This window comes from Pelobates fuscus, chromosome 7, assembly GCF_036172605.1.
Source record: "Pelobates fuscus isolate aPelFus1 chromosome 7, aPelFus1.pri, whole genome shotgun sequence".
Taxonomy (NCBI): Eukaryota; Metazoa; Chordata; class Amphibia; order Anura; family Pelobatidae; genus Pelobates; species Pelobates fuscus.
Genome location: NC_086323.1, coordinates 15,398,009 through 15,423,008, shown reverse-complemented (window position 1 = coordinate 15,423,008; position 25,000 = coordinate 15,398,009). Strand labels below are relative to the sequence as shown.

General features: G+C 41.7%; 41 non-coding genes across 41 annotated transcripts; all 41 read right to left on the bottom strand.

The window, feature by feature from the left end:
- Positions 1-206: 206 nt before the first annotated feature.
- Positions 207-320, bottom strand: LOC134570328 (U5 spliceosomal RNA). Its single transcript, XR_010084964.1, has one exon. It is a non-coding gene; the product is annotated as a U5 spliceosomal RNA (small nuclear RNA).
- A 2,052-nt stretch (positions 321-2,372) lies between these two features.
- LOC134569685 (U5 spliceosomal RNA) lies at positions 2,373-2,486 on the bottom strand. Its single transcript, XR_010084354.1, has one exon. It is a non-coding gene; the product is annotated as a U5 spliceosomal RNA (small nuclear RNA).
- Positions 2,487-2,941: 455 nt separating this feature from the next.
- Positions 2,942-3,055, bottom strand: LOC134569486 (U5 spliceosomal RNA). The gene has a single exon (XR_010084162.1). It is a non-coding gene; the product is annotated as a U5 spliceosomal RNA (small nuclear RNA).
- A 456-nt stretch (positions 3,056-3,511) lies between these two features.
- Positions 3,512-3,625, bottom strand: LOC134569579 (U5 spliceosomal RNA). Its single transcript, XR_010084255.1, has one exon. It is a non-coding gene; the product is annotated as a U5 spliceosomal RNA (small nuclear RNA).
- A 453-nt stretch (positions 3,626-4,078) lies between these two features.
- Positions 4,079-4,192, bottom strand: LOC134570145 (U5 spliceosomal RNA). The gene has a single exon (XR_010084792.1). It is a non-coding gene; the product is annotated as a U5 spliceosomal RNA (small nuclear RNA).
- Positions 4,193-4,647: 455 nt separating this feature from the next.
- LOC134569675 (U5 spliceosomal RNA) lies at positions 4,648-4,761 on the bottom strand. The gene has a single exon (XR_010084344.1). It is a non-coding gene; the product is annotated as a U5 spliceosomal RNA (small nuclear RNA).
- Positions 4,762-5,216: 455 nt separating this feature from the next.
- LOC134569832 (U5 spliceosomal RNA) lies at positions 5,217-5,330 on the bottom strand. The gene has a single exon (XR_010084498.1). It is a non-coding gene; the product is annotated as a U5 spliceosomal RNA (small nuclear RNA).
- A 456-nt stretch (positions 5,331-5,786) lies between these two features.
- LOC134570327 (U5 spliceosomal RNA) lies at positions 5,787-5,900 on the bottom strand. The gene has a single exon (XR_010084963.1). It is a non-coding gene; the product is annotated as a U5 spliceosomal RNA (small nuclear RNA).
- Positions 5,901-6,353: 453 nt separating this feature from the next.
- On the bottom strand, positions 6,354-6,467 carry LOC134569755 (U5 spliceosomal RNA). The gene has a single exon (XR_010084422.1). It is a non-coding gene; the product is annotated as a U5 spliceosomal RNA (small nuclear RNA).
- A 456-nt stretch (positions 6,468-6,923) lies between these two features.
- On the bottom strand, positions 6,924-7,037 carry LOC134570478 (U5 spliceosomal RNA). The gene has a single exon (XR_010085104.1). It is a non-coding gene; the product is annotated as a U5 spliceosomal RNA (small nuclear RNA).
- A 455-nt stretch (positions 7,038-7,492) lies between these two features.
- LOC134569831 (U5 spliceosomal RNA) lies at positions 7,493-7,606 on the bottom strand. The gene has a single exon (XR_010084497.1). It is a non-coding gene; the product is annotated as a U5 spliceosomal RNA (small nuclear RNA).
- Positions 7,607-8,062: 456 nt separating this feature from the next.
- On the bottom strand, positions 8,063-8,176 carry LOC134570325 (U5 spliceosomal RNA). Its single transcript, XR_010084961.1, has one exon. It is a non-coding gene; the product is annotated as a U5 spliceosomal RNA (small nuclear RNA).
- A 453-nt stretch (positions 8,177-8,629) lies between these two features.
- LOC134569608 (U5 spliceosomal RNA) lies at positions 8,630-8,743 on the bottom strand. Its single transcript, XR_010084282.1, has one exon. It is a non-coding gene; the product is annotated as a U5 spliceosomal RNA (small nuclear RNA).
- A 455-nt stretch (positions 8,744-9,198) lies between these two features.
- On the bottom strand, positions 9,199-9,312 carry LOC134570477 (U5 spliceosomal RNA). The gene has a single exon (XR_010085103.1). It is a non-coding gene; the product is annotated as a U5 spliceosomal RNA (small nuclear RNA).
- Positions 9,313-9,768: 456 nt separating this feature from the next.
- LOC134570129 (U5 spliceosomal RNA) lies at positions 9,769-9,882 on the bottom strand. The gene has a single exon (XR_010084777.1). It is a non-coding gene; the product is annotated as a U5 spliceosomal RNA (small nuclear RNA).
- Positions 9,883-10,339: 457 nt separating this feature from the next.
- LOC134569883 (U5 spliceosomal RNA) lies at positions 10,340-10,453 on the bottom strand. Its single transcript, XR_010084546.1, has one exon. It is a non-coding gene; the product is annotated as a U5 spliceosomal RNA (small nuclear RNA).
- A 459-nt stretch (positions 10,454-10,912) lies between these two features.
- LOC134570476 (U5 spliceosomal RNA) lies at positions 10,913-11,026 on the bottom strand. Its single transcript, XR_010085102.1, has one exon. It is a non-coding gene; the product is annotated as a U5 spliceosomal RNA (small nuclear RNA).
- Positions 11,027-11,485: 459 nt separating this feature from the next.
- On the bottom strand, positions 11,486-11,599 carry LOC134570324 (U5 spliceosomal RNA). The gene has a single exon (XR_010084960.1). It is a non-coding gene; the product is annotated as a U5 spliceosomal RNA (small nuclear RNA).
- Positions 11,600-12,055: 456 nt separating this feature from the next.
- Positions 12,056-12,169, bottom strand: LOC134570397 (U5 spliceosomal RNA). The gene has a single exon (XR_010085028.1). It is a non-coding gene; the product is annotated as a U5 spliceosomal RNA (small nuclear RNA).
- A 457-nt stretch (positions 12,170-12,626) lies between these two features.
- LOC134570323 (U5 spliceosomal RNA) lies at positions 12,627-12,740 on the bottom strand. Its single transcript, XR_010084959.1, has one exon. It is a non-coding gene; the product is annotated as a U5 spliceosomal RNA (small nuclear RNA).
- A 457-nt stretch (positions 12,741-13,197) lies between these two features.
- Positions 13,198-13,311, bottom strand: LOC134569882 (U5 spliceosomal RNA). The gene has a single exon (XR_010084545.1). It is a non-coding gene; the product is annotated as a U5 spliceosomal RNA (small nuclear RNA).
- A 459-nt stretch (positions 13,312-13,770) lies between these two features.
- LOC134570475 (U5 spliceosomal RNA) lies at positions 13,771-13,884 on the bottom strand. The gene has a single exon (XR_010085101.1). It is a non-coding gene; the product is annotated as a U5 spliceosomal RNA (small nuclear RNA).
- Positions 13,885-14,342: 458 nt separating this feature from the next.
- LOC134570322 (U5 spliceosomal RNA) lies at positions 14,343-14,456 on the bottom strand. Its single transcript, XR_010084958.1, has one exon. It is a non-coding gene; the product is annotated as a U5 spliceosomal RNA (small nuclear RNA).
- A 456-nt stretch (positions 14,457-14,912) lies between these two features.
- On the bottom strand, positions 14,913-15,026 carry LOC134570385 (U5 spliceosomal RNA). The gene has a single exon (XR_010085017.1). It is a non-coding gene; the product is annotated as a U5 spliceosomal RNA (small nuclear RNA).
- Positions 15,027-15,483: 457 nt separating this feature from the next.
- LOC134570321 (U5 spliceosomal RNA) lies at positions 15,484-15,597 on the bottom strand. Its single transcript, XR_010084957.1, has one exon. It is a non-coding gene; the product is annotated as a U5 spliceosomal RNA (small nuclear RNA).
- Positions 15,598-16,054: 457 nt separating this feature from the next.
- LOC134569410 (U5 spliceosomal RNA) lies at positions 16,055-16,168 on the bottom strand. Its single transcript, XR_010084088.1, has one exon. It is a non-coding gene; the product is annotated as a U5 spliceosomal RNA (small nuclear RNA).
- A 459-nt stretch (positions 16,169-16,627) lies between these two features.
- On the bottom strand, positions 16,628-16,741 carry LOC134569710 (U5 spliceosomal RNA). The gene has a single exon (XR_010084379.1). It is a non-coding gene; the product is annotated as a U5 spliceosomal RNA (small nuclear RNA).
- A 453-nt stretch (positions 16,742-17,194) lies between these two features.
- Positions 17,195-17,308, bottom strand: LOC134569502 (U5 spliceosomal RNA). Its single transcript, XR_010084177.1, has one exon. It is a non-coding gene; the product is annotated as a U5 spliceosomal RNA (small nuclear RNA).
- A 458-nt stretch (positions 17,309-17,766) lies between these two features.
- Positions 17,767-17,880, bottom strand: LOC134570320 (U5 spliceosomal RNA). The gene has a single exon (XR_010084956.1). It is a non-coding gene; the product is annotated as a U5 spliceosomal RNA (small nuclear RNA).
- A 457-nt stretch (positions 17,881-18,337) lies between these two features.
- Positions 18,338-18,451, bottom strand: LOC134570319 (U5 spliceosomal RNA). The gene has a single exon (XR_010084955.1). It is a non-coding gene; the product is annotated as a U5 spliceosomal RNA (small nuclear RNA).
- Positions 18,452-18,909: 458 nt separating this feature from the next.
- LOC134569565 (U5 spliceosomal RNA) lies at positions 18,910-19,023 on the bottom strand. The gene has a single exon (XR_010084239.1). It is a non-coding gene; the product is annotated as a U5 spliceosomal RNA (small nuclear RNA).
- Positions 19,024-19,471: 448 nt separating this feature from the next.
- LOC134570384 (U5 spliceosomal RNA) lies at positions 19,472-19,589 on the bottom strand. The gene has a single exon (XR_010085016.1). It is a non-coding gene; the product is annotated as a U5 spliceosomal RNA (small nuclear RNA).
- A 455-nt stretch (positions 19,590-20,044) lies between these two features.
- On the bottom strand, positions 20,045-20,158 carry LOC134570474 (U5 spliceosomal RNA). Its single transcript, XR_010085100.1, has one exon. It is a non-coding gene; the product is annotated as a U5 spliceosomal RNA (small nuclear RNA).
- Positions 20,159-20,615: 457 nt separating this feature from the next.
- On the bottom strand, positions 20,616-20,729 carry LOC134570318 (U5 spliceosomal RNA). Its single transcript, XR_010084954.1, has one exon. It is a non-coding gene; the product is annotated as a U5 spliceosomal RNA (small nuclear RNA).
- Positions 20,730-21,186: 457 nt separating this feature from the next.
- On the bottom strand, positions 21,187-21,300 carry LOC134569968 (U5 spliceosomal RNA). Its single transcript, XR_010084627.1, has one exon. It is a non-coding gene; the product is annotated as a U5 spliceosomal RNA (small nuclear RNA).
- Positions 21,301-21,755: 455 nt separating this feature from the next.
- LOC134569903 (U5 spliceosomal RNA) lies at positions 21,756-21,869 on the bottom strand. The gene has a single exon (XR_010084565.1). It is a non-coding gene; the product is annotated as a U5 spliceosomal RNA (small nuclear RNA).
- A 457-nt stretch (positions 21,870-22,326) lies between these two features.
- LOC134570317 (U5 spliceosomal RNA) lies at positions 22,327-22,440 on the bottom strand. The gene has a single exon (XR_010084953.1). It is a non-coding gene; the product is annotated as a U5 spliceosomal RNA (small nuclear RNA).
- Positions 22,441-22,900: 460 nt separating this feature from the next.
- On the bottom strand, positions 22,901-23,014 carry LOC134569564 (U5 spliceosomal RNA). The gene has a single exon (XR_010084238.1). It is a non-coding gene; the product is annotated as a U5 spliceosomal RNA (small nuclear RNA).
- Positions 23,015-23,471: 457 nt separating this feature from the next.
- Positions 23,472-23,585, bottom strand: LOC134570128 (U5 spliceosomal RNA). Its single transcript, XR_010084776.1, has one exon. It is a non-coding gene; the product is annotated as a U5 spliceosomal RNA (small nuclear RNA).
- A 454-nt stretch (positions 23,586-24,039) lies between these two features.
- Positions 24,040-24,153, bottom strand: LOC134569663 (U5 spliceosomal RNA). The gene has a single exon (XR_010084333.1). It is a non-coding gene; the product is annotated as a U5 spliceosomal RNA (small nuclear RNA).
- A 454-nt stretch (positions 24,154-24,607) lies between these two features.
- LOC134570472 (U5 spliceosomal RNA) lies at positions 24,608-24,721 on the bottom strand. The gene has a single exon (XR_010085099.1). It is a non-coding gene; the product is annotated as a U5 spliceosomal RNA (small nuclear RNA).
- Positions 24,722-25,000: the final 279 nt, after the last annotated feature.

Genomic DNA, 25,000 nt, shown 5'->3' with positions numbered 1-25,000 from the left:
CGCCCCTAAATGCATGCTTGGTCTCTCGGCAGAGCCCCGCAGCTGTCAAGAATGCCAGAGCCTGAGGCATGCTTTGCCCGCAGTCAAAGATGCTGACATCATAAATAGGGAACCAAAACTTTTTCTTTTTTTCGCAACAGCTTGGTGCTTAGAACCTCTTGGATCTCTGTTTAAGACGTTTCTTCTACTTTTTACAAGTTTACCACAGCCAGTGTAAACTGGGCCTGAAAAAATTGAGTGAAACTCGTGGTCGTTCCTCTCCACGGAAATCTTTAGTAAAAGGCGAAAGATTTATTCGATCTGAAGAGAAACCAGAGTATAAAATCCATCCATCTGACAGCAGGCAAGGTGCGGAACCTGCCTTTTACACATAGAAACATAGAATGTGACGGCAGATAAGAACCATTCGGCCCATCTAGTCTGCCCAGTTTTCTAAATACTTTCATTAGTCCCTGGCCTTATCTTATAGTTAGGATAGCCTTATGCCTATCCCACGCATGCTTAAACTCCTTTACTGTGTTAACCTCTACCACTTCAGCTGGAAGGCTATTCCATGCATCCACTACCCTCTCAGTAAAGTAATACTTCCTGATATTATTTTTAAACCTTTGTCCCTCTAATTTAAGACTATGCCCTCTTGTTGTGGTAGTTTTTCTTCTTTTAAATATAGTCTCCTCCTTTACTGTGTTGATTCCCTTTATGTATTTGAATGTTTCTATCATATCCCCCCTGTCTCGTCTTTCCTCCATGCTATACATGTTAAGATCCTTTAACCTTTCCTGGTAAGTTTTATCCTGCAATCCATGAACCAGTTTAGTAGCCCTTCTTTGAACTCTCTCTAAGGTATCAATATCCTTCTGAAGATAGGGTCTCCAGTACTGTGTACAGTACTCCAAGTGAGGTCTCACCAGTGTTCTGTACAATGGCATGAGCACTTCCCTCTTTCTACTGCTAATACCTCTCCCTATACAACCAAGCATTCTGCTAGCATTTCCTGCTGCTCTATTACATTGTCTGCCTACCTTTAAGTCATCAGAAATAATCACCCCTAAATCCCTTTCCTCAGATGTTGAGGTTAGGACTCTATCAAATATTCTGTACTCTGCCCTTGGGTTTTTACGTCCAAGATGCATTATCTTGCACTTATCCACATTAAATGTCAGTTGCCACAACTCTGACCATTTTTCTAGTCTACCTAAATCATTTTCCATTTGGCTTATCCCTCCTGGAACATCAACCCTGTTACATATCTTAGTATCATCCGCAAAAAGACACACCTTACCATCAAGACCTTCTGCAATATCACTAATAAAAATATTAAAGAGAATGGGTCCAAGTACAGATCCCTGAGGTACCCCACTGGTGACAAGCCCAAGCTTCGAATATACTCCATTGACTACAACCCTCTGTTGCCTGTCACTCAGCCACTGCCTTACCCATTCAACAATATTGGAATCCAAACTCAAAGATTGTAGTTTGTTGATAAGCCTTCTATGTGCAACAGTGTCAAAAGCCTTACTGAAATCGAGGTAAGCAATGTCTACTGCACCACCCTGATCTATAATTTTAGTTACCCAATCAAAAAAATCAATAAGATTAGTTTGGCATGATCTCCCTGAAGTAAACCCATGTTGTCTCTGATCTTGAAATCCATGTGTTTTTAGATGTTCAACAATCCTATCCTTTAACATGGTTTCCATCACTTTCCCCACTACTGAAGTTAGGCTTACTGGCCTATAGTTGCCCGACTCCTCCCTATTACCTTTCTTGTGAATGGGCACAACATTCGCTAACTTCCAATCTTCTGGGACTACTCCTGTTATCAATGATTGGTTAAATAAATCTGTTAATGGTTTTGCTAGTACACCACTAAGCTCTTTTAATAGCTTTGGGTGTATTCCATCAGGTCCCATTGACTTATTTGTCTTTACTTTTGACAGTTGAAATAGAACCTCTTCCTCTACACGTATGGTGAGCAACTCTACATTAAGCTGTAACTTGGAGAATCTGCCATAAATATTAATGACCCCACTAAATATGTAAAAAAAGAAAAAATATCTGTTTTTTTTTTTTAAGCTTGTATCATATTAACAGCAAAGGGAAGAGGAGCACAGCTGCTTGCAGTGCAACATGGGTATTCAAATGAGGCATGCCCACTGCTTACACGCCCCTAAATGCATGCTTGGTCTCTCGGCAGAGCCCTGCAGCTGTCAAGAATGCCAGAGCCTGAGGCATGCTTTGCCCGCAGTCAAAGATGCTGACATCATAAATAGGGAACCAAAACTTTTTCTTTTTTTCGCAACAGCTTGGTGCTTAGAACCTCTTGGATCTCTGTTTAAGAAGTTTCTTCTACTTTTGTACAAGTTTAGCACAGCCAGTGTAAACTGGGCCTGAAAAAATTGAGTGAAACTCGTGTTCGTTCCTTTCCACGGAAATCTTTAGTAAAAGGCGAAAGATTTATTCGATCTGAAGAGAAACCAGAGTATAAAGTCCATCCATCTGACAGCAGGCAAGGTGTGGAACCTGCCTTTCACACGTATGGTGAGCAACCCTACATTAAGCTTTAACTTGGAGAATCTGCCATAAATATTAATGACCCCACTAAATATGTAAAAAAAGAAAAAATATCTGTTTTTTTTTTTAAGCTTGTATCATATTAACAGCAAAGGGAAGAGGAGCACAGCTGCTTGCAGTGCAACATGGGTATTCAAATGAGGCATGCCCACTGCTGACACGCCCCTAAATGCATGCTTGGTCTCTCGGCAGAGCCCTGCAGCTGTCAAGAATGCCAGAGCCTGAGGCATGCTTTGCCCGCAGTCAAAGATGCTGACATCATAAATAGGGATCCAAAACTTTTTCTTTTTTTCGCAACAGCTTGGTGCTTAGAACCTCTTGGATCTCTGTTTAAGAAGTTTCTTCTACTTTTGTACAAGTTTAGCACAGCCAGTGTAAACTGGGCCTGAAAAAATTGAGTGAAACTCATGGTCGTTCCTCTCCACGGAAATCTTTAGTAAAAGGCGAAAGATTTATTCAATCTGAAGAGAAACCAGAGTATAAAATCCATCCATCTGACAGCAGGCAAGGTGCGGAACCTGCCTTTTACACGTATGGTGAGCAACCCTACATTAAGCTGTAACTTGGAGAATCTGCCATAAATATTAATGACCCCACTAAATATGTAAAAAAAGAAAAAAAAATATATATATTTTTTTTTAGCTTGTATCATGTTAACAGCAAAGGGAAGAGGAGCACAGCTGCTTGCAGTGCAACATGGGTATTCAAATGAGGCATGCCCACTGCTGACACGCCCCTAAATGCATGCTTGGTCTCTCGGCAGAGCCCCGCAGCTGTCAAGAATGCCAGAGCCTGAGGCATGCTTTGCCCGCAGTCAAAGATGCTGACATCATAAATAGGGAACCAAAACTTTTTCTTTTTTTTGCAACAGCTTGGTGCTTAGAACCTCTTGGATCTCTGTTTAAGACGTTTCTTCTACTTTTTACAAGTTTACCACAGCCAGTGTAAACTGGGCCTGAAAAAATTGAGTGAAACTCGTGGTCATTCCTCTCCACGGAAATCTTTAGTAAAAGGCGAAAGATTTATTCGATCTGAAGAGAAACCAGAGTATAAAATCCATCCATCTGACAGCAGGCAAGGTGCGGAACCTGCCTTTTACACGTATGGTGAGCAACTCTACATTAAGCTGTAACTTGGAGAATCTGCCATAAATATTAATGACCCCACTAAATATGTAAAAAAAGAAAAAATCTCTGTTTTTTTTTAAGCTTGTATCATATTAACAGCAAAGGGAAGAGGAGCACAGCTGCTTGCAGTGCAACATGGGTATTCAAATGAGGCATGCCCACTGCTGACACGCCCCTAAATGCATGCTTGGTCTCTCGGTAGAGCCCTGCAGCTGTCAAGAATGCCAGAGCCTGAGGCATGCTTTGCCCGCAGTCAAAGATGCTGACATCATAAATAGGGATCCAAAACTTTTTCTTTTTTTCGCAACAGCTTGGTGCTTAGAACCTCTTGGATCTCTGTTTAAGAAGTTTCTTCTACTTTTGTACAAGTTTACCACAGCCAGTGTAAACTGGGCCTGAAAAAATTGAGTGAAACTCATGGTCGTTCCTCTCCACGGAAATCTTTAGTAAAAGGCAAAAGATTTATTCGATCTGAAGAGAAACCAGAGTATAAAATCCATCCATCTGACAGCAGGCAAGGTGCGGAACCTGCCTTTTACACGTATGGTGAGCAACCCTACATTAAGCTGTAACTTGGAGAATCTGCCATAAATATTAATGACCCCACTAAATATGTAAAAAAAGAAAAAATATCTGTTTTTTTTTTTAAGCTTGTATCATATTAACAGCAAAGGGAAGAGGAGCACAGCTGCTTGCAGTGCAACATGGGTATTCAAATGAGGCATGCCCACTGCTGACACACCCCTAAATGCATGCTTGGTCTCTCGGCAGAGCCCTGCAGCTGTCAAGAATGCCAGAGCCTGAGGCATGCTTTGCCCGCAGTCAAAGATGCTGACATCATAAATAGGGAACCAAAACTTTTTCTTTTTTTCACAACAGCTTGGTGCTTAGAACCTCTTGGATCTCTGTTTAAGAAGTTTCTTCTACTTTTGTACAAGTTTAGCACAGCCAGTGTAAACTGGGCCTGAAAAAATTGAGTGAAACTCGTGTTCGTTCCTCTCCACGGAAATCTTTAGTAAAAGGCGAAAGATTTATTTGATCTGAAGAGAAACCAGAGTATAAAGTCCATCTATCTGACAGCAGGCAAGGTGTGGAACCTGCCTTTCACACGTATGGTGAGCAACCCTACATTAAGCTTTAACTTGGAGAATCTGCCATAAATATTAATGACCCCACTAAATATGTAAAAAAAGAAAAAATATCTGTTTTTTTTTTTAAGCTTGTATCATATTAACAGCAAAGGGAAGAGGAGCACAGCTGCTTGCAGTGCAACATGGGTATTCAAATGAGGCATGCCCACTGCTGACACTCCCCTAAATGCATGCTTGGTCTCTCGGCAGAGCCCTGCAGCTGTCAAGAATGCCAGAGCCTGAGGCATGCTTTGCCCGCAGTCAAAGATGCTGACATCATAAATAGGGAACCAAAACTTTTTCTTTTTTTCACAACAGCTTGGTGCTTAGAACCTCTTGGATCTCTGTTTAAGAAGTTTCTTCTACTTTTGTACAAGTTTAGCACAGCCAGTGTAAACTGGGCCTGAAAAAATTGAGTGAAACTCGTGTTCGTTCTTCTCCACGGAAATCTTTAGTAAAAGGCGAAAGATTTATTCGATCTGAAGAGAAACCAGAGTATAAAATCCATCCATCTGACAGCAGGCAAGGTGTGGAACCTGCCTTTCACACGTATGGTGAGCAACCCTACATTAAGCTTTAACTTGGAGAATCTGCCATAAATATTAATGACCCCACTAAATATGTAAAAAAAGAAAAAAATATATATATATTTTTTTTTAGCTTGTATCATATTAACAGCAAAGGGAAGAGGAGCACAGCTGCTTGCAGTGCAACATGGGTATTCAAATGAGGCATGCCCACTGCTGACACGCCCCTAAATGCATGCTTGGTCTCTCGGCAGAGCCCTGCAGCTGTCAAGAATGCCAGAGCCTGAGGCATGCTTTGCCCGCAGTCAAAGATGCTGACATCATAAATAGGGATCCAAAACTTTTTCTTTTTTTCGCAACAGCTTGGTGCTTAGAACCTCTTGGATCTCTGTTTAAGACGTTTCTTCTACTTTTTACAAGTTTACCACAGCCAGTGTAAACTGGGCCTGAAAAAATTGAGTGAAACTCGTGGTCGTTCCTCTCCACGGAAATCTTTAGTAAAAGGCGAAAGATTTATTCGATCTGAAGAGAAACCAGAGTATAAAATCCATCCATCTGACAGCAGGCAAGGTGCGGAACCTGCCTTTTACACGTATGGTGAGCAACTCTACATTAAGCTGTAACTTGGAGAATCTGCCATAAATATTAATGACCCCACTAAATATGTAAAAAAAGAAAAAATCTCTGTTTTTTTTTAAGCTTGTATCATATTAACAGCAAAGGGAAGAGGAGCACAGCTGCTGGCAGTGCAACATGGGTATTCAAATGAGGCATGCCCACTGCTGACACGCCCCTAAATGCATGCTTGGTCTCTCGGCAGAGCCCTGCAGCTGTCAAGAATGCCAGAGCCTGAGGCATGCTTTGTCCGCAGTCAAAGATGCTGACATCATAAATAGGGATCCAAAACTTTTTCTTTTTTTCGCAACAGCTTGGTGCTTAGAACCTCTTGGATCTCTGTTTAAGAAGTTTCTTCTACTTTTGTACAAGTTTACCACAGCCAGTGTAAACTGGGCCTGAAAAAATTGAGTGAAACTCATGGTCGTTCCTCTCCACGGAAATCTTTAGTAAAAGGCGAAAAATTTATTCGATCTGAATAGAAACCAGAGTATAAAATCCATCCATCTGACAGCAGGCAAGGTGCGGAACCTGCCTTTTACACGTATGGTGAGCAACCCTACATTAAGCTGTAACTTGGAGAATCTGCCATAAATATTAATGACCCCACTAAATATGTAAAAAAAAGAAAAAATATCTGTTTTTTTTTTTAAGCTTGTATCATATTAACAGCAAAGGGAAGAGGAGCACAGCTGCTTGCAGTGCAACATGGGTATTCAAATGAGGCATGCCCACTGCTGACACACCCCTAAATGCATGCTTGGTCTCTCGGCAGAGCCCTGCAGCTGTCAAGAATGCCAGAGCCTGAGGCATGCTTTGCCCGCAGTCAAAGATGCTGACATCATAAATAGGGAACCAAAACTTTTTCTTTTTTTCACAACAGCTTGGTGCTTAGAACCTCTTGGATCTCTGTTTAAGAAGTTTCTTCTACTTTTGTACAAGTTTAGCACAGCCAGTGTAAACTGGGCCTGAAAAAATTGAGTGAAACTCGTGTTCGTTCCTCTCCACGGAAATCTTTAGTAAAAGGCGAAAGATTTATTCGATCTGAAGAGAAACCAGAGTATAAAGTCCATCTATCTGACAGCAGGCAAGGTGTGGAACCTGCCTTTCACACGTATGGTGAGCAACCCTACATTAAGCTTTAACTTGGAGAATCTGCCATAAATATTAATGACCCCACTAAATATGTAAAAAAAGAAAAAATATCTGTTTTTTTTTTTAAGCTTGTATCATATTAACAGCAAAGGGAAGAGGAGCACAGCTGCTTGCAGTGCAACATGGGTATTCAAATGAGGCATGCCCACTGCTGACACTCCCCTAAATGCATGCTTGGTCTCTCGGCAGAGCCCTGCAGCTGTCAAGAATGCCAGAGCCTGAGGCATGCTTTGCCCGCAGTCAAAGATGCTGACATCATAAATAGGGAACCAAAACTTTTTCTTTTTTTCACAACAGCTTGGTGCTTAGAACCTCTTGGATCTCTGTTTAAGAAGTTTCTTCTACTTTTGTACAAGTTTAGCACAGCCAGTGTAAACTGGGCCTGAAAAAATTGAGTGAAACTCGTGTTCGTTCTTCTCCACGGAAATCTTTAGTAAAAGGCGAAAGATTTATTCGATCTGAAGAGAAACCAGAGTATAAAATCCATCCATCTGACAGCAGGCAAGGTGTGGAACCTGCCTTTCACACGTATGGTGAGCAACCCTACATTAAGCTTTAACTTGGAGAATCTGCCATAAATATTAATGACCCCACTAAATATGTAAAAAAAGAAAAAAATATATATATTTTTTTTTTTAGCTTGTATCATATTAACAGCAAAGGGAAGAGGAGCACAGCTGCTTGCAGTGCAACATGGGTATTCAAATGAGGCATGCCCACTGCTGACACGCCCCTAAATGCATGCTTGGTCTCTCGGCAGAGCCCTGCAGCTGTCAAGAATGCCAGAGCCTGAGGCATGCTTTGCCCGCAGTCAAAGATGCTGACATCATAAATAGGGATCCAAAACTTTTTCTTTTTTTCGCAACAGCTTGGTGCTTAGAACCTCTTGGATCTCTGTTTAAGACGTTTCTTCTACTTTTTACAAGTTTACCACAGCCAGTGTAAACTGGGCCTGAAAAAATTGAGTGAAACTCGTGGTCGTTCCTCTCCACGGAAATCTTTAGTAAAAGGCGAAAGATTTATTCGATCTGAAGAGAAACCAGAGTATAAAATCCATCCATCTGACAGCAGGCAAGGTGCGGAACCTGCCTTTTACACGTATGGTGAGCAACTCTACATTAAGCTGTAACTTGGAGAATCTGCCATAAATATTAATGACCCCACTAAATATGTAAAAAAAGAAAAAATCTCTGTTTTTTTTTAAGCTTGTATCATATTAACAGCAAAGGGAAGAGGAGCACAGCTGCTGGCAGTGCAACATGGGTATTCAAATGAGGCATGCCCACTGCTGACACGCCCCTAAATGCATGCTTGGTCTCTCGGCAGAGCCCTGCAGCTGTCAAGAATGCCAGAGCCTGAGGCATGCTTTGTCCGCAGTCAAAGATGCTGACATCATAAATAGGGATCCAAAACTTTTTCTTTTTTTCGCAACAGCTTGGTGCTTAGAACCTCTTGGATCTCTGTTTAAGAAGTTTCTTCTACTTTTGTACAAGTTTACCACAGCCAGTGTAAACTGGGCCTGAAAAAATTGAGTGAAACTCATGGTCGTTCCTCTCCACGGAAATCTTTAGTAAAAGGCGAAAGATTTATTCGATCTGAAGAGAAACCAGAGTATAAAATCCATCCATCTGACAGCAGGCAAGGTGCGGAACCTGCCTTTTACACGTATGGTGAGCAACCCTACATTAAGCTGTAACTTGGAGAATCTGCCATAAATATTAATGACCCCACTAAATATGTAAAAAAAGAAAAAATATCTGTTTTTTTTTTTAAGCTTGTATCATATTAACAGCAAAGGGAAGAGGAGCACAGCTGCTTGCAGTGCAACATGGGTATTCAAATGAGGCATGCCCACTGCTGACACGCCCCTAAATGCATGCTTGGTCTCTCGGCAGAGCCCTGCAGCTGTCAAGAATGCCAGAGCCTGAGGCATGCTTTGCCCGCAGTCAAAGATGCTGACATCATAAATAGGGAACCAAAACTTTTTCTTTTTTTCGCAACAGCTTGGTGCTTAGAACCTCTTGGATCTCTGTTTAAGAAGTTTCTTCTACTTTTGTACAAGTTTAGCACAGCCAGTGTAAACTGGGCCTGAAAAAATTGAGTGAAACTCGTGTTCGTTCCTCTCCACGGAAATCTTTAGTAAAAGGCGAAAGATTTATTCGATCTGAAGAGAAACCAGAGTATAAAGTCCATCCATCTGACAGCAGGCAAGGTGTGGAACCTGCCTTTCACACGTATGGTGAGCAACCCTACATTAAGCTTTAACTTGGAGAATCTGCCATAAATATTAATGACCCCACTAAATATGTAAAAAAAGAAAAAATATCTGTTTTTTTTTTTTAAGCTTGTATCATATTAACAGCAAAGGGAAGAGGAGCACAGCTGCTTGCAGTGCAACATGGGTATTCAAATGAGGCATGCCCACTGCTGACACGCCCCTAAATGCATGCTTGGTCTCTCGGCAGAGCCCTGCAGCTGTCAAGAATGCCAGAGCCTGAGGCATGCTTTGCCCGCAGTCAAAGATGCTGACATCATAAATAGGGATCCAAAACTTTTTCTTTTTTTCGCAACAGCTTGGTGCTTAGAACCTCTTGGATCTCTGTTTAAGAAGTTTCTTCTACTTTTGTACAAGTTTAGCACAGCCAGTGTAAACTGGGCCTGAAAAAATTGAGTGAAACTCATGGTCGTTCCTCTCCACGGAAATCTTTAGTAAAAGGCGAAAGATTTATTCGATCTGAAGAGAAACCAGAGTATAAAATCCATCCATCTGACAGCAGGCAAGGTGCGGAACCTGCCTTTTACACGTATGGTGAGCAACCCTACATTAAGCTTTAACTTGGAGAATCTGCCATAAATATTAATGACCCCACTAAATATGTAAAAAAAGAAAAAAATATATATATATTTTTTTTTAGCTTGTATCATGTTAACAGCAAAGGGAAGAGGAGCACAGCTGCTTGCAGTGCAACATGGGTATTCAAATGAGGCATGCCCACTGCTGACACGCCCCTAAATGCATGCTTGGTCTCTCGGCAGAGCCCCGCAGCTGTCAAGAATGCCAGAGCCTAAGGCATGCTTTGCCCGCAGTCAAAGATGCTGACATCATAAATAGGGAACCAAAACTTTTTCTTTTTTTCGCAACAGCTTGGTGCTTAGAACCTCTTGGATCTCTGTTTAAGAAGTTTCTTCTACTTTTGTACAAGTTTAGCACAGCCAGTGTAAACTGGGCCTGAAAAAATTGAGTGAAACTCATGGTCGTTCCTCTCCACGCAAATCTTTAGTAAAAGGCGAAAGATTTATTCGATCTGAAGAGAAACCAGAATATAAAATCCATCCATCTGACAGCAGGCAAGGTGCGGAACCTGCCTTTTACAGGTATGGTGAGCAACCCTACATTAAGCTGTAACTTGGAGAATCTGCCATAAATATTAATGACCCCACTAAATATGTAAAAAAAGAAAAAAATATTTTTTTTTATTTTTTTTTAGCTTGTATCATGTTAACAGCAAAAGGAAGAGGAGCACAGCTGCTTGCAGTGCAACATGGGTATTCAAATGAGGCATGCCCACTGCTGACACGCCCCTAAATGCATGCTTGGTCTCTCGGCAGAGCCCTGCAGCTGTCAAGAATGCCAGAGCCTGAGGCATGCTTTGCCCGCAGTCAAAGATGCTGACATCATAAATAGGGAACCAAAACTTTTTCTTTTTTTCACAACAGCTTGGTGCTTAGAACCTCTTGGATCTCTGTTTAAGAAGTTTCTTCTACTTTTGTACAAGTTTAGCACAGCCAGTGTAAACTGGGCCTGAAAAAATTGAGTGAAACTCGTGTTCGTTCCTCTCCACGGAAATCTTTAGTAAAAGGCGAAAGATTTATTCGATCTGAAGAGAAACCAGAGTATAAAGTCCATCCATCTGACAGCAGGCAAGGTGTGGAACCTGCCTTTCACACGTATGGTGAGCAACCCTACATTAAGCTTTAACTTGGAGAATCTGCCATAAATATTAATGACCCCACTAAATATGTAAAAAAAGAAAAAAATATCTTTTTTTTTTTTTTTTTAGCTTGTATCATGTTAACAGCAAAGGGAAGAGGAGCACAGCTGCTTGCAGTGCAACATGGGTATTCAAATGAGGCATGCCCACTGCTGACACGCCCCTAAATGCATGCTTGGTCTCTCGGCAGAGCCCTGCAGCTGTCAAGAATGCCAGAGCCTGAGGCATGCTTTGCCCGCAGTCAAAGATGCTGACATCATAAATAGGGATCCAAAACTTTTTCTTTTTTTCGCAACAGCTTGGTGCTTAGAACCTCTTGGATCTCTGTTTAAGAAGTTTCTTCTACTTTTGTACAAGTTTAGCACAGCCAGTGTAAACTGGGCCTGAAAAAATTGAGTGAAACTCGTGGTCGTTCCTCTCCACGGAAATCTTTAGTAAAAGGCGAAAGATTTATTCGATCTGAAGAGAAACCAGAGTATAAAATCCATCCATCTGACAGCAGGCAAGGTGCGGAACCTGCCTTTTACACGTATGGTGAGCAACCCTACATTAAGCTGTAACTTGGAGAATCTGCCATAAATATTAATGACCCCACTAAATATGTAAAAAAAGAAAAAATATCTGTTTTTTTTTTTTAAGCTTGTATCATATTAACAACAAAGGGAAGAGGAGCACAGCTGCTTGCAGTGCAACATGGGTATTCAAATGAGGCATGCCCACTGCTGACACGCCCCTAAATGCATGCTTGGTCTCTCGGCAGAGCCCTGCAGCTGTCAAGAATGCCAGAGCCTGAGGCATGCTTTGCCCGCAGTCAAAGATGCTGACATCATAAATAGGGATCCAAAACTTTTTCTTTTTTTCGCAACAGCTTGGTGCTTAGAACCTCTTGGATCTCTGTTTAAGAAGTTTCTTCTACTTTTTTACAAGTTTAGCACAGCCAGTATAAACTGGGCCTGAAAAAATTGAGTGAAACTCATGGTCGTTCCTCTCCACGGAAATCTTTAGTAAAAGGCGAAAGATTTATTCGATCTGAAGAGAAACCAGAGTATAAAATCCATCCATCTGACAGCAGGCAAGGTGTGGAACCTGCCTTTCACACGTATGGTGAGCAACCCTACATTAAGCTTTAACTTGGAGAATATGCCATAAATATTAATGACCCCACTAAATATGTAAAAAAAGAAAAAAAAATATATATTTTTTTTTTTAGCTTGTATCATGTTAACAGCAAAGGGAAGAGGAGCACAGCTGCTTGCAGTGCAACATGGGTATTCAAATGAGGCATGCCCACTGCTGACACGCCCCTAAATGCATGCTTGGTCTCTCGGCAGAGCCCCGCAGCTGTCAAGAATGCCAGAGCCTGAGGCATGCTTTGCCCGCAGTCAAAGATGCTGACATCATAAATAGGGAGCCAAAACTTTTTCTTTTTTTCGCAACAGCTTGGTGCTTAGAACCTCTTGGATCTCTGTTTAAGAAGTTTCTTCTACTTTTGTACAAGTTTAGCACAGCCAGTGTAAACTGGGCCTGAAAAAATTGAGTGAAACTCGTGGTCGTTCCTCTCCACGGAAATCTTTAGTAAAAGGCGAAAGATTTATTCGATCTGAAGAGAAACCAGAGTATAAAATCCATCCATCTGACAGCAGGCAAGGTGCGGAACCTGCCTTTTACACGTATGGTGAGCAACCCTACATTAAGCTGTAACTTGGAGAATCTGCCATAAATATTAATGACCCCACTAAATATGTAAAAAAAAGAAAAAATATCTGTTTTTTTTTTTTAAGCTTGTATCATATTAACAGCAAAGGGAAGAGGAGCACAGCTGCTTGCAGTGCAACATGGGTATTCAAATGAGGCATGCCCACTGCTGACACGCCCCTAAATGCATGCTTGGTCTCTCGGCAGAGCCCTGCAGCTGTCAAGAATGCCAGAGCCTGAGGCATGCTTTGCCCGCAGTCAAAGATGCTGACATCATAAATAGGGAACCAAAACTTTTTCTTTTTTTCGCAACAGCTTGGTGCTTAGAACCTCTTGGATCTCTGTTTAAGAAGTTTCTTCTACTTTTGTACAAGTTTAGCACAGCCAGTGTAAACTGGGCCTGAAAAAATTGAGTGAAACTCATGGTCGTTCCTCTCCACGCAAATCTTTAGTAAAAGGCGAAAGATTTATTCGATCTGAAGAGAAACCAGAATATAAAATCCATCCATCTGACAGCAGGCAAGGTGCGGAACCTGCCTTTTACAGGTATGGTGAGCAACCCTACATTAAGCTGTAACTTGGAGAATCTGCCATAAATATTAATGACCCCACTAAATATGTAAAAAAAGAAAAAAATATTTTTTTTTATTTTTTTTTAGCTTGTATCATGTTAACAGCAAAAGGAAGAGGAGCACAGCTGCTTGCAGTGCAACATGGGTATTCAAATGAGGCATGCCCACTGCTGACACGCCCCTAAATGCATGCTTGGTCTCTCGGCAGAGCCCTGCAGCTGTCAAGAATGCCAGAGCCTGAGGCATGCTTTGCCCGCAGTCAAAGATGCTGACATCATAAATAGGGAACCAAAACTTTTTCTTTTTTTCACAACAGCTTGGTGCTTAGAACCTCTTGGATCTCTGTTTAAGAAGTTTCTTCTACTTTTGTACAAGTTTAGCACAGCCAGTGTAAACTGGGCCTGAAAAAATTGAGTGAAACTCGTGTTCGTTCCTCTCCACGGAAATCTTTAGTAAAAGGCGAAAGATTTATTCGATCTGAAGAGAAACCAGAGTATAAAGTCCATCCATCTGACAGCAGGCAAGGTGTGGAACCTGCCTTTCACACGTATGGTGAGCAACCCTACATTAAGCTTTAACTTGGAGAATCTGCCATAAATATTAATGACCCCACTAAATATGTAAAAAAAGAAAAAAATATCTTTTTTTTTTTTTTTTAGCTTGTATCATGTTAACAGCAAAGGGAAGAGGAGCACAGCTGCTTGCAGTGCAACATGGGTATTCAAATGAGGCATGCCCACTGCTGACACGCCCCTAAATGCATGCTTGGTCTCTCGGCAGAGCCCTGCAGCTGTCAAGAATGCCAGAGCCTGAGGCATGCTTTGCCCGCAGTCAAAGATGCTGACATCATAAATAGGGATCCAAAACTTTTTCTTTTTTTCGCAACAGCTTGGTGCTTAGAACCTCTTGGATCTCTGTTTAAGAAGTTTCTTCTACTTTTGTACAAGTTTAGCACAGCCAGTGTAAACTGGGCCTGAAAAAATTGAGTGAAACTCGTGGTCGTTCCTCTCCACGGAAATCTTTAGTAAAAGGCGAAAGATTTATTCGATCTGAAGAGAAACCAGAGTATAAAATCCATCCATCTGACAGCAGGCAAGGTGCGGAACCTGCCTTTTACACGTATGGTGAGCAACCCTACATTAAGCTGTAACTTGGAGAATCTGCCATAAATATTAATGACCCCACTAAATATGTAAAAAAAGAAAAAATATCTGTTTTTTTTTTTTAAGCTTGTATCATATTAACAACAAAGGGAAGAGGAGCACAGCTGCTTGCAGTGCAACATGGGTATTCAAATGAGGCATGCCCACTGCTGACACGCCCCTAAATGCATGCTTGGTCTCTCGGCAGAGCCCTGCAGCTGTCAAGAATGCCAGAGCCTGAGGCATGCTTTGCCCGCAGTCAAAGATGCTGACATCATAAATAGGGATCCAAAACTTTTTCTTTTTTTCGCAACAGCTTGGTGCTTAGAACCTCTTGGATCTCTGTTTAAGAAGTTTCTTCTACTTTTTTACAAGTTTAGCACAGCCAGTATAAACTGGGCCTGAAAAAATTGAGTGAAACTCATGGTCGTTCCTCTCCACGGAAATCTTTAGTAAAAGGCGAAAGATTTATTCGATCTGAAGAGAAACCAGAGTATAAAATCCATCCATCTGACAGCAGGCAAGGTGTGGAACCTGCCTTTCACACGTATGGTGAGCAACCCTACATTAAGCTTTAACTTGGAGAATATGCCATAAATATTAATGACCCCACTAAATATGTAAAAAAAGAAAAAAAAATATATATTTTTTTTTTTAGCTTGTATCATGTTAACAGCAAAGGGAAGAGGAGCACAGCTGCTTGCAGTGCAACATGGGTATTCAAATGAGGCATGCCCACTGCTGACACGCCCCTAAATGCATGCTTGGTCTCTCGGCAGAGCCCCGCAGCTGTCAAGAATGCCAGAGCCTGAGGCATGCTTTGCCCGCAGTCAAAGATGCTGACATCATAAATAGGGAGCCAAAACTTTTTCTTTTTTTCGCAACAGCTTGGTGCTTAGAACCTCTTGGATCTCTGTTTAAGAAGTTTCTTCTACTTTTGTACAAGTTTAGCACAGCCAGTGTAAACTGGGCCTGAAAAAATTGAGTGAAACTCGTGGTCGTTCCTCTCCACGGAAATCTTTAGTAAAAGGCGAAAGATTTATTCGATCTGAAGAGAAACCAGAGTATAAAATCCATCCATCTGACAGCAGGCAAGGTGCGGAACCTGCCTTTTACACGTATGGTGAGCAACCCTACATTAAGCTGTAACTTGGAGAATCTGCCATAAATATTAATGACCCCACTAAATATGTAAAAAAAAGAAAAAATATCTGTTTTTTTTTTTTAAGCTTGTATCATATTAACAGCAAAGGGAAGAGGAGCACAGCTGCTTGCAGTGCAACATGGGTATTCAAATGAGGCATGCCCACTGCTGACACGCCCCTAAATGCATGCTTGGTCTCTCGGCAGAGCCCTGCAGCTGTCAAGAATGCCAGAGCCTGAGGCATGCTTTGCCCGCAGTCAAAGATGCTGACATCATAAATAGGGAACCAAAACTTTTTCTTTTTTTCGCAACAGCTTGGTCCTTAGAACCTCTTGGATCTCTGTTTAAGACGTTTCTTCTACTTTTGTACAAGTTTAGCACAGCCAGTGTAAACTGGGCCTGAAAAAATTAAGTGAAACTCGTGGTCGTTCCTCTCCACGGAAATCTTTAGTAAAAGGCGAAAGATTTATTCGATCTGAAGAGAAACCAGAGTATAAAATCCATCCATCTGACAGCAGGCAAGGTGCGGAACCTGCCTTTTACACGTATGGTGAGCAACCCTACATTAAGCTTTAACTTGGAGAATCTGCCATAAATATTAATGACCCCACTAAATATGTAAAAAAAGAAAAAAATATCTTTTTTTTTTTTTTTTTAGCTTGTATCATGTTAACAGCAAAGGGAAGAGGAGCACAGCTGCTTGCAGTGCAACATGGGTATTCAAATGAGGCATGCCCACTGCTGACACGCCCCTAAATGCATGCTTGGTCTCTCGGCAGAGCCCCGCAGCTGTCAAGAATGCCACAGCCTGAGGCATGCTTTGCCCGCAGTCAAAGATGCTGACATCATAAATAGGGAACCAAAACTTTTTCTTTTTTTCGCAACAGCTTGGTGCTTAGAACCTCTTGGATCTCTGTTTAAGACGTTTCTTCTACTTTTGTACAAGTTTAGCACAGCCAGTGTAAACTGGGCCTGAAAAAATTGAGTGAAACTCGTGTTCGTTCCTCTCCACGGAAATCTTTAGTAAAAGGCGAAAGATTTATTAGATCTGAAGAGAAACCAGAGTATAAAATCCATCCATCTGACAGCAGGCAAGGTGCGGAACCTGCCTTTTACACGTATGGTGAGCAACCCTACATTAAGCTGTAACTTGGAGAATCTGCCATAAATATTAATGACCCCACTAAATATGTAAAAAAAGAAAAAATCTCTGTTTTTTTTTAAGCTTGTATCATATTAACAGCAAAGGGAAGAGGAGCACAGCTGCTTGCAGTGCAACATGGGTATTCAAATGAGGCATGCCCACTGCTGACACGCCCCTAAATGCATGCTTGGTCTCTCGGCAGAGCCCTGCAGCTGTCAAGAATGCCAGAGCCTGAGGCATGCTTTGCCCGCAGTCAAAGATGCTGACATCATAAATAGGGATCCAAAACTTTTTCTTTTTTTCGCAACAGCTTGGTGCTTAGAACCTCTTGGATCTCTGTTTAAGAAGTTTCTTCTACTTTTGTACAAGTTTAGCACAGCCAGTGTAAACTGGGCCTGAAAAAATTGAGTGAAACTCATGGTCATTCCTCTCCACGGAAATCTTTAGTAAAAGGCGAAAGATTTATTCGATCTGAAGAGAAACCAGAGTATAAAATCCATCCATCTGACAGCAGGCAAGGTGTGGAACCTGCCTTTCACACGTATGGTGAGCAACCCTACATTAAGCTTTAACTTGGAGAATATGCCATAAATATTAATGACCCCACTAAATATGTAAAAAAAGAAAAAAAAATATATATATTTTTTTTTTAGCTTGTATCATGTTAACAGCAAAGGGAAGAGGAGCACAGCTGCTTGCAGTGCAACATGGGTATTCAAATGAGGCATGCCCACTGCTGACACGCCCCTAAATGCATGCTTGGTCTCTCGGCAGAGCCCCGCAGCTGTCAAGAATGCCAGAGCCTGAGGCATGCTTTGCCCGCAGTCAAAGATGCTGACATCATAAATAGGGAGCCAAAACTTTTTCTTTTTTTCGCAACAGCTTGGTGCTTAGAACCTCTTGGATCTCTGTTTAAGAAGTTTCTTCTACTTTTGTACAAGTTTAGCACAGCCAGTGTAAACTGGGCCTGAAAAAATTGAGTGAAACTCGTGGTCGTTCCTCTCCACGGAAATCTTTAGTAAAAGGCGAAAGATTTATTCGATCTGAAGAGAAACCAGAGTATAAAATCCATCCATCTGACAGCAGGCAAGGTGCGGAACCTGCCTTTTACACGTATGGTGAGCAACCCTACATTAAGCTGTAACTTGGAGAATCTGCTATAAATATTAATGACCCCACTAAATATGTAAAAAAAGAAAAAAATATATTTTTATTTTTTTTTAGCTTGTATCATGTTAACAGCAAAGGGAAGAGGAGCACAGCTGCTTGCAGTGCAACATGGGTATTCAAATGAGGCATGCCCACTGCTGACACGCCCCTAAATGCATGCTTGGTCTCTCGGCAGAGCCCCGCAGCTGTCAAGAATGCCAGAGCCTGAGGCATGCTTTGCCCGCAGTCAAAGATGCTGACATCATAAATAGGGAACCAAAACTTTTTCTTTTTTTCGCAACAGCTTGGTGCTTAGAACCTCTTGGATCTCTGTTTAAGACATTTCTTCTACTTTTGTACAAATTTAGCACAGCCAGTGTAAACTGGGCCTGAAAAAATTGAGTGAAACTCGTGGTCGTTCCTCTCCACGGAAATCTTTAGTAAAAGGCGAAAGATTTATTCGATCTGAAGAGAAACCAGAGTATAAAATCCATCCATCTGACAGCAGGCAAGGTGCGGAACCTGCCTTTTACACGTATGGTGAGCAACCCTACATTAAGCTGTAACTTGGAGAATCTGCCATAAATATTAATGACCCCACTAAATATGTAAAAAAAGAAAAAAATATCTTTTTTTTTTTTTTTTAGCTTGTATCATGTTAACAGCAAAGGGAAGAGGAGCACAGCTGCTTGCAGTGCAACATGGGTATTCAAATGAGGCATGCCCACTGCTGACACGCCCCTAAATGCATGCTTGGTCTCTCGGCAGAGCCCCGCAGCTGTCAAGAATGCCAGAGCCTGAGGCATGCTTTGCCCGCAGTCAAAGATGCTGACATCATAAATAGGGAACCAAAACTTTTTCTTTTTTTCGCAACAGCTTGGTGCTTAGAACCTCTTGGATCTCTGTTTAAGACGTTTCTTCTACTTTTGTACAAGTTTAACACAGCCAGTGTAAACTGGGCCTGAAAAAATTGAGTGAAACTCGTGGTCGTTCCTCTCCACGGAAATCTTTAGTAAAAGGCGAAAGATTTATTCAATCTGAAGAGAAACCAGAGTATAAAGTCCATCCATCTGACAGCAGGCAAGGTGCGGAACCTGCCTTTTACACGTATGGTGAGCAACCCTACATTAAGCTGTAACTTGGAGAATCTGCCATAAATATTAATGACCCACTAAATATGTAAAAAAAGAAAAAATCTCTGGGTTTTTTTAAGCTTGTATCATATTAACAGCAAAGGGAAGAGGAGCACAGCTGCTTGCAGTGCAACATGGGTATTCAAATGAGGCATGCCCACTGCTGACACGCCCCTAAATGCATGCTTGGTCTCTCGGCAGAGCCCTGCAGCTGTCAAGAATGCCAGAACCTGAGGCATGCTTTGCCCGCAGTCAAAGATGCTGACATCATAAATAGGGATCCAAAACTTTTTCTTTTTTTCGCAACAGCTTGGTGCTTAGAACCTCTTGGATCTCTGTTTAAGAAGTTTCTTCTACTTTTGTACAAGTTTAGCACAGTCAGTGTAAACTGGGCCTGAAAAAATTGAGTGAAACTCGTGGTCGTTCCTCTCCACGGAAATCTTTAGTAAAAGGCGAAAGATTTATTCGATCTGAAGAGAAACCAGAGTATAAAATCCATCCATCTGACAGCAGGCAAGGTGCGGAACCTGCCTTTTACACGTATGGTGAGCAACCCTACATTAAGCTGTAACTTGGAGAATCTGCCATAAATATTAATGACCCCACTAAATATGTAAAAAAAGAAAAAATATCTGTTTTTTTTTTTAAGCTTGTATCATATTAACAGCAAAGGGAAGAGGCGCACAGCTGCTTGCAGTGCAACATGGGTATTCAAATGAGGCATGCCCACTGCTGACACGCCCCTAAATGCATGCTTGGTCTCTCGGCAGAGCCCTGCAGCTGTCAAGAATGCCAGAGCCTGAGGCATGCTTTGCCCGCAGTCAAAGATGCTGACATCATAAATAGGGAACCAAAACTTTTTCTTTTTTTCGCAACAGCTTGGTGCTTAGAACCTCTTGGATCTCTGTTTAAGAAGTTTCTTCTACTTTTGTACAAGTTTAGCACAGCCAGTGTAAACTGGGCCTGAAAAAATTGAGTGAAACTCGTGTTCGTTCCTCTCCACGGAAATCTTTAGTAAAAGGCGAAAGATTTATTCGATCTGAAGAGAAACCAGAGTATAAAGTCCATCCATCTGACAGCAGGCAAGGTGTGGAACCTGCCTTTCACACGTATGGTGAGCAACCCTACATTAAGCTTTAACTTGGAGAATCTGCCATAAATATTAAGGACCCCACTAAATATGTAAAAAAAGAAAAAAATATCTTTTTTTTTTTTTTTAGCTTGTATCATGTTAACAGCAAAGGGAAGAGGAGCACAGCTGCTTGCAGTGCAACATGGGTATTCAAATGAGGCATGCCCACTGCTGACACGCCCCTAAATGCATGCTTGGTCTCTCGGCAGAGCCCCGCAGCTGTCAAGAATGCCAGAGCCTGAGGCATGCTTTGCCCGCAGTCAAAGATGCTGACATCATAAATAGGGAACCAAAACTTTTTCTTTTTTTCGCAACAGCTTGGTGCTTAGAACCTCTTGGATCTCTGTTTAAGACGTTTCTTCTACTTTTGTACAAGTTTAGCACAGCCAGTGTAAACTGGGCCTGAAAAAATTGAGTGAAACTCGTGGTCGTTCCTCTCCACGGAAATCTTTAGTAAAAGGCGAAAGATTTATTCGATCTGAAGAGAAACCAGAGTATAAAGTCCATCCATCTGACAGCAGGCAAGGTGTGGAACCTGCCTTTCACACGTATGGTGAGCAACCCTACATTAAGCTTTAACTTGGAGAATCTGCCATAAATATTAATGACCCCACTAAATATGTAAAAAAATAAAAAAATATCTTTTTTTTTTTTTTTAGCTTGTATCATGTTAACAGCAAAGGGAAGAGGAGCACAGCTGCTTGCAGTGCAACATGGGTATTCAAATGAGGCATGCCCACTGCTGACACGCCCCTAAATGCATGCTTGGTCTCTCGGCAGAGCCCCGCAGCTGTCAAGAATGCCAGAGCCTGAGGCATGCTTTGCCCGCAGTCAAAGATGCTGACATCATAAATAGGGAGCCAAAACTTTTTCTTTTTTTCGCAACAGCTTGGTGCTTAGAACCTCTTGGATCTCTGTTTAAGAAGTTTCTTCTACTTTTGTACAAGTTTAGCACAGCCAGTGTAAACTGGGCCTGAAAAAATTGAGTGAAACTCATGGTCGTTCCTCTACGCGGAAATCTTTAGTAAAATGCAAAATATTTATTCGATCTGAAGAGAAACCAGAGTATAAAATCCATCCATCTGACAGCAGGCAAGGTGCGGAACCTGCCTTTTACACGTATGGTGAGCAACCCTACATTAAGCTGTAACTTGGAGAATCTGCCATAAATATTAATGACCCCACTAAATATGTAAAAAAAGAAAAAATATCTGTTTTTTTTTTAAAGCTTGTATCATATTAACAGCAAAGGGAAGATGAGCACAGCTGCTTGCAGTGCAACATGGGTATTCAAATGAGGCATGCCCACTGCTGACACGCCCCTAAATGCATGCTTGGTCTCTCGGCAGAGCCCTGCAGCTGTCAAGAATGCCAGAGCCTGAGGCATGCTTTGCCCGCAGTCAAAGATGCTGACATCATAAATAGGGATCCAAAACTTTTTCTTTTTTTCGCAACAGCTTGGTGCTTAGAACCTCTTGGATCTCTGTTTAAGAAGTTTCTTCTACTTTTGTACAAGTTTAGCACAGCCAGTGTAAACTGGGCCTGAAAAAATTGAGTGAAACTCATGGTCGTTCCTCTCCACGCAAATCTTTAGTAAAAGGCGAAAGATTTATTTGATCTGAAGAGAAACCAGAGTATAAAATCCATCCATCTGACAGCAGGCAAGGTGTGGAACCTGCCTTTCACACGTATGGTGAGCAACCCTACATTAAGCTTTAACTTGGAGAATCTGCCATAAATATTAATGACCCCACTAAATATGTAAAAAAAGAAAAAAATATATATATTTTTTTTTTTAGCTTGTATCATGTTAACAGCAAAGGGAAGAGGAGCACAGCTGCTTGCAGTGCAACATGGGTATTCAAATGAGGCATGCCCACTGCTGACACGCCCCTAAATGCATGCTTGGTCTCTCGGCAGAGCCCCGCAGCTGTCAAGAATGCCAGAGCCTGAGGCATGCTTTGCCCGCAGTCAAAGATGCTGACATCATAAATAGGGAACCAAAACTTTTTCTTTTTTTCGCAACAGCTTGGTGCTTAGAACCTCTTGGATCTCTGTTTAAGACGTTTCTTCTACTTTTGTACAAGTTTAGCACAGCCAGTGTAAACTGGGCCTGAAAAAATTGAGTGAAACTCGTGGTCGTTCCTCTCCACGGAAATCTTTAGTAAAAGGCGAAAGATTTATTCGATCTGAAGAGAAACCAGAGTATAAAGTCCATCCATCTGACAGCAGGCAAGGTGTGGAACCTGCCTTTCACACGTATGGTGAGCAACCCTACATTAAGCTTTAACTTGGAGAATCTGCCATAAATATTAATGACCCCACTAAATATGTAAAAAAAGAAAAAAATATCTTTTTTTTTTTTTTTTTTAGCTTGTATCATGTTAACAGCAAAGGGAAGAGGAGCACAGCTGCTTGCAGTGCAACATGGGTATTCAAATGAGGCATGCCCACTGCTGACACGCCCCTAAATGCATGCTTGGTCTCTCGGCAGAGCCCCGCAGCTGTCAAGAATGCCAGAGCCTGAGGCATGCTTTGCCCGCAGTCAAAGATGCTGACATCATAAATAGGGAACCAAAACTTTTTCTTTTTTTCGCAACAGCTTGGTGCTTAGAACCTCTTGGATCTCTGTTTAAGACGTTTCTTCTACTTTTGTACAAGTTTAGCACAGCCAGTGTAAACTGGGCCTGAAAAAATTGAGTGAAACTCGTGGTCGTTCCTCTCCACGGAAATCTTTAGTAAAAGGCGAAAGATTTATTCAATCTGAAGAGAAACCAGAGTATAAAATCCATCCATCTGACAGCAGGCAAGGTGCGGAACCTGCCTTTTACACGTATGGTGAGCAACCCTACATTAAGCTGTAACTTGGAAAATCTGCCATAAATATTAATGACCCCACTAAATATGTAAAAAAAGAAAAAAATATCTTTTTTTTTTTTTTTAGCTTGTATCATGTTAACAGCAAAGGGAAGAGGAGCACAGCTGCTTGCAGTGCAACATGGGTATTCAAATGAGGCATGCCCACTGCTGACACGCCCCTAAATGCATGCTTGGTCTCTCGGCAGAGCCCCGCAGCTGTCAAGAATGCCAGAGCCTGAGGCATGCTTTGCCCGCAGTCAAAGATGCTGACATCATAAATAGGGAACCAAAACTTTTTCTTTTTTTCGCAACAGCTTGGTGCTTAGAACCTCTTGGATCTCTGTTTAAGACGTTTCTTCTACTTTTGTACAAGTTTAGCACAGCCAGTGTAAACTGGGCCTGAAAAAATTGAGTGAAACTCATGGTCGTTCCTCTCCACGGAAATCTTTAGTAAAAGGCGAAAGATTTATTCGATCTGAAGAGAAACCAGAGTATAAAGTCCATCCATCTGACAGCAGGCAAGGTGCGGAACCTGCCTTTTACACGTATGGTGAGCAACCCTACATTAAACTGTAACTTGGAGAATCTGCCATAAATATTAATGACCCCACTAAATATGTAAAAAAAGACAAAATATCTGGTGTTTTTTTACGCTTGTATCATATTAACAGCAAAGGGAAGAGGAGCACAGCTGCTTGCAGTGCAACATGGGTATTCAAATGAGGCATGCCCACTGCTGACACACCCCTAAATGCATGCTTGGTCTCTCGGCAGAACCCTGCAGCTGTCAAGAATGCCAGAGCCTGAGGCATGCTTTACCCGCAGTCAAAGATGCTGACATCATAAATAGGGAGCCAAAACTTTTTCTTTTTTTCGCAACAGCTTGGTGCTTAGAACCTCTTGGATCTCTGTTTAAGAAGTTTCTTCTACTTTTGTACAAGTTTAGCACAGCCAGTGTAAACTGGGCCTGAAAAAATTGAGTGAAACTCGTGGTCGTTCCTCTCCACGGAAATCTTTAGTAAAAGGCGAAAGATTTATTTGATCTGAAGAGAAACCAGAGTATAAAGTCCATCCATCTGACAGCAGGCAAGGTGCGGAACCTTCCTTTTACACGTATGGTGAGCAACCCTACATTAAGCTGTAACTTGGAGAATCTGCCATAAATATTAACGACCCCACTAAATATGTAAAAAAAGACAAAATATCTGGTGTTTTTTTAAGCTTGTATCATATTAACAGCAAAGGGAAGAGGAGCACAGCTGCTTGCAGTGCAACATGGGTATTCAAATGAGGCATGCCCACTGCTGACACGCCCCTAAATGCATGCTTGGTCTCTCGGCAGAGCCCTGCAGCTGTCAAGAATGCCAGAGCCTGAGGCATGCTTTGCCCGCAGTCAAAGATGCTGACATCATAAATAGGGATCCAAAACTTTTTCTTTTTTTCGCAACAGCTTGGTGCTTAGAACCTCTTGGATCTCTGTTTAAGAAGTTTCTTCTACTTTTGTACAAGTTTAGCACAGCCAGTGTAAACTGGGCCTGAAAAAATTGAGTGAAACTCGTGTTCGTTCCTCTCCACGGAAATCTTTAGTAAAAGGCGAAAGATTTATTCGATCTGAAGAGAAACCAGAGTATAAAGTCCATCCATCTGACAGCAGGCAAGGTGTGGAACCTGCCTTTCACACGTATGGTGAGCAACCCTACATTAAGCTTTAACTTGGAGAATCTGCCATAAATATTAAGGACCCCACTAAATATGTAAAAAAAGAAAAAAATATCTTTTTTTTTTTTTTTAGCTTGTATCATGTTAACAGCAAAGGGAAGAGGAGCACAGCTGCTTGCAGTGCAACATGGGTATTCAAATGAGGCATGCCCACTGCTGACACGCCCCTAAATGCATGCTTGGTCTCTCGG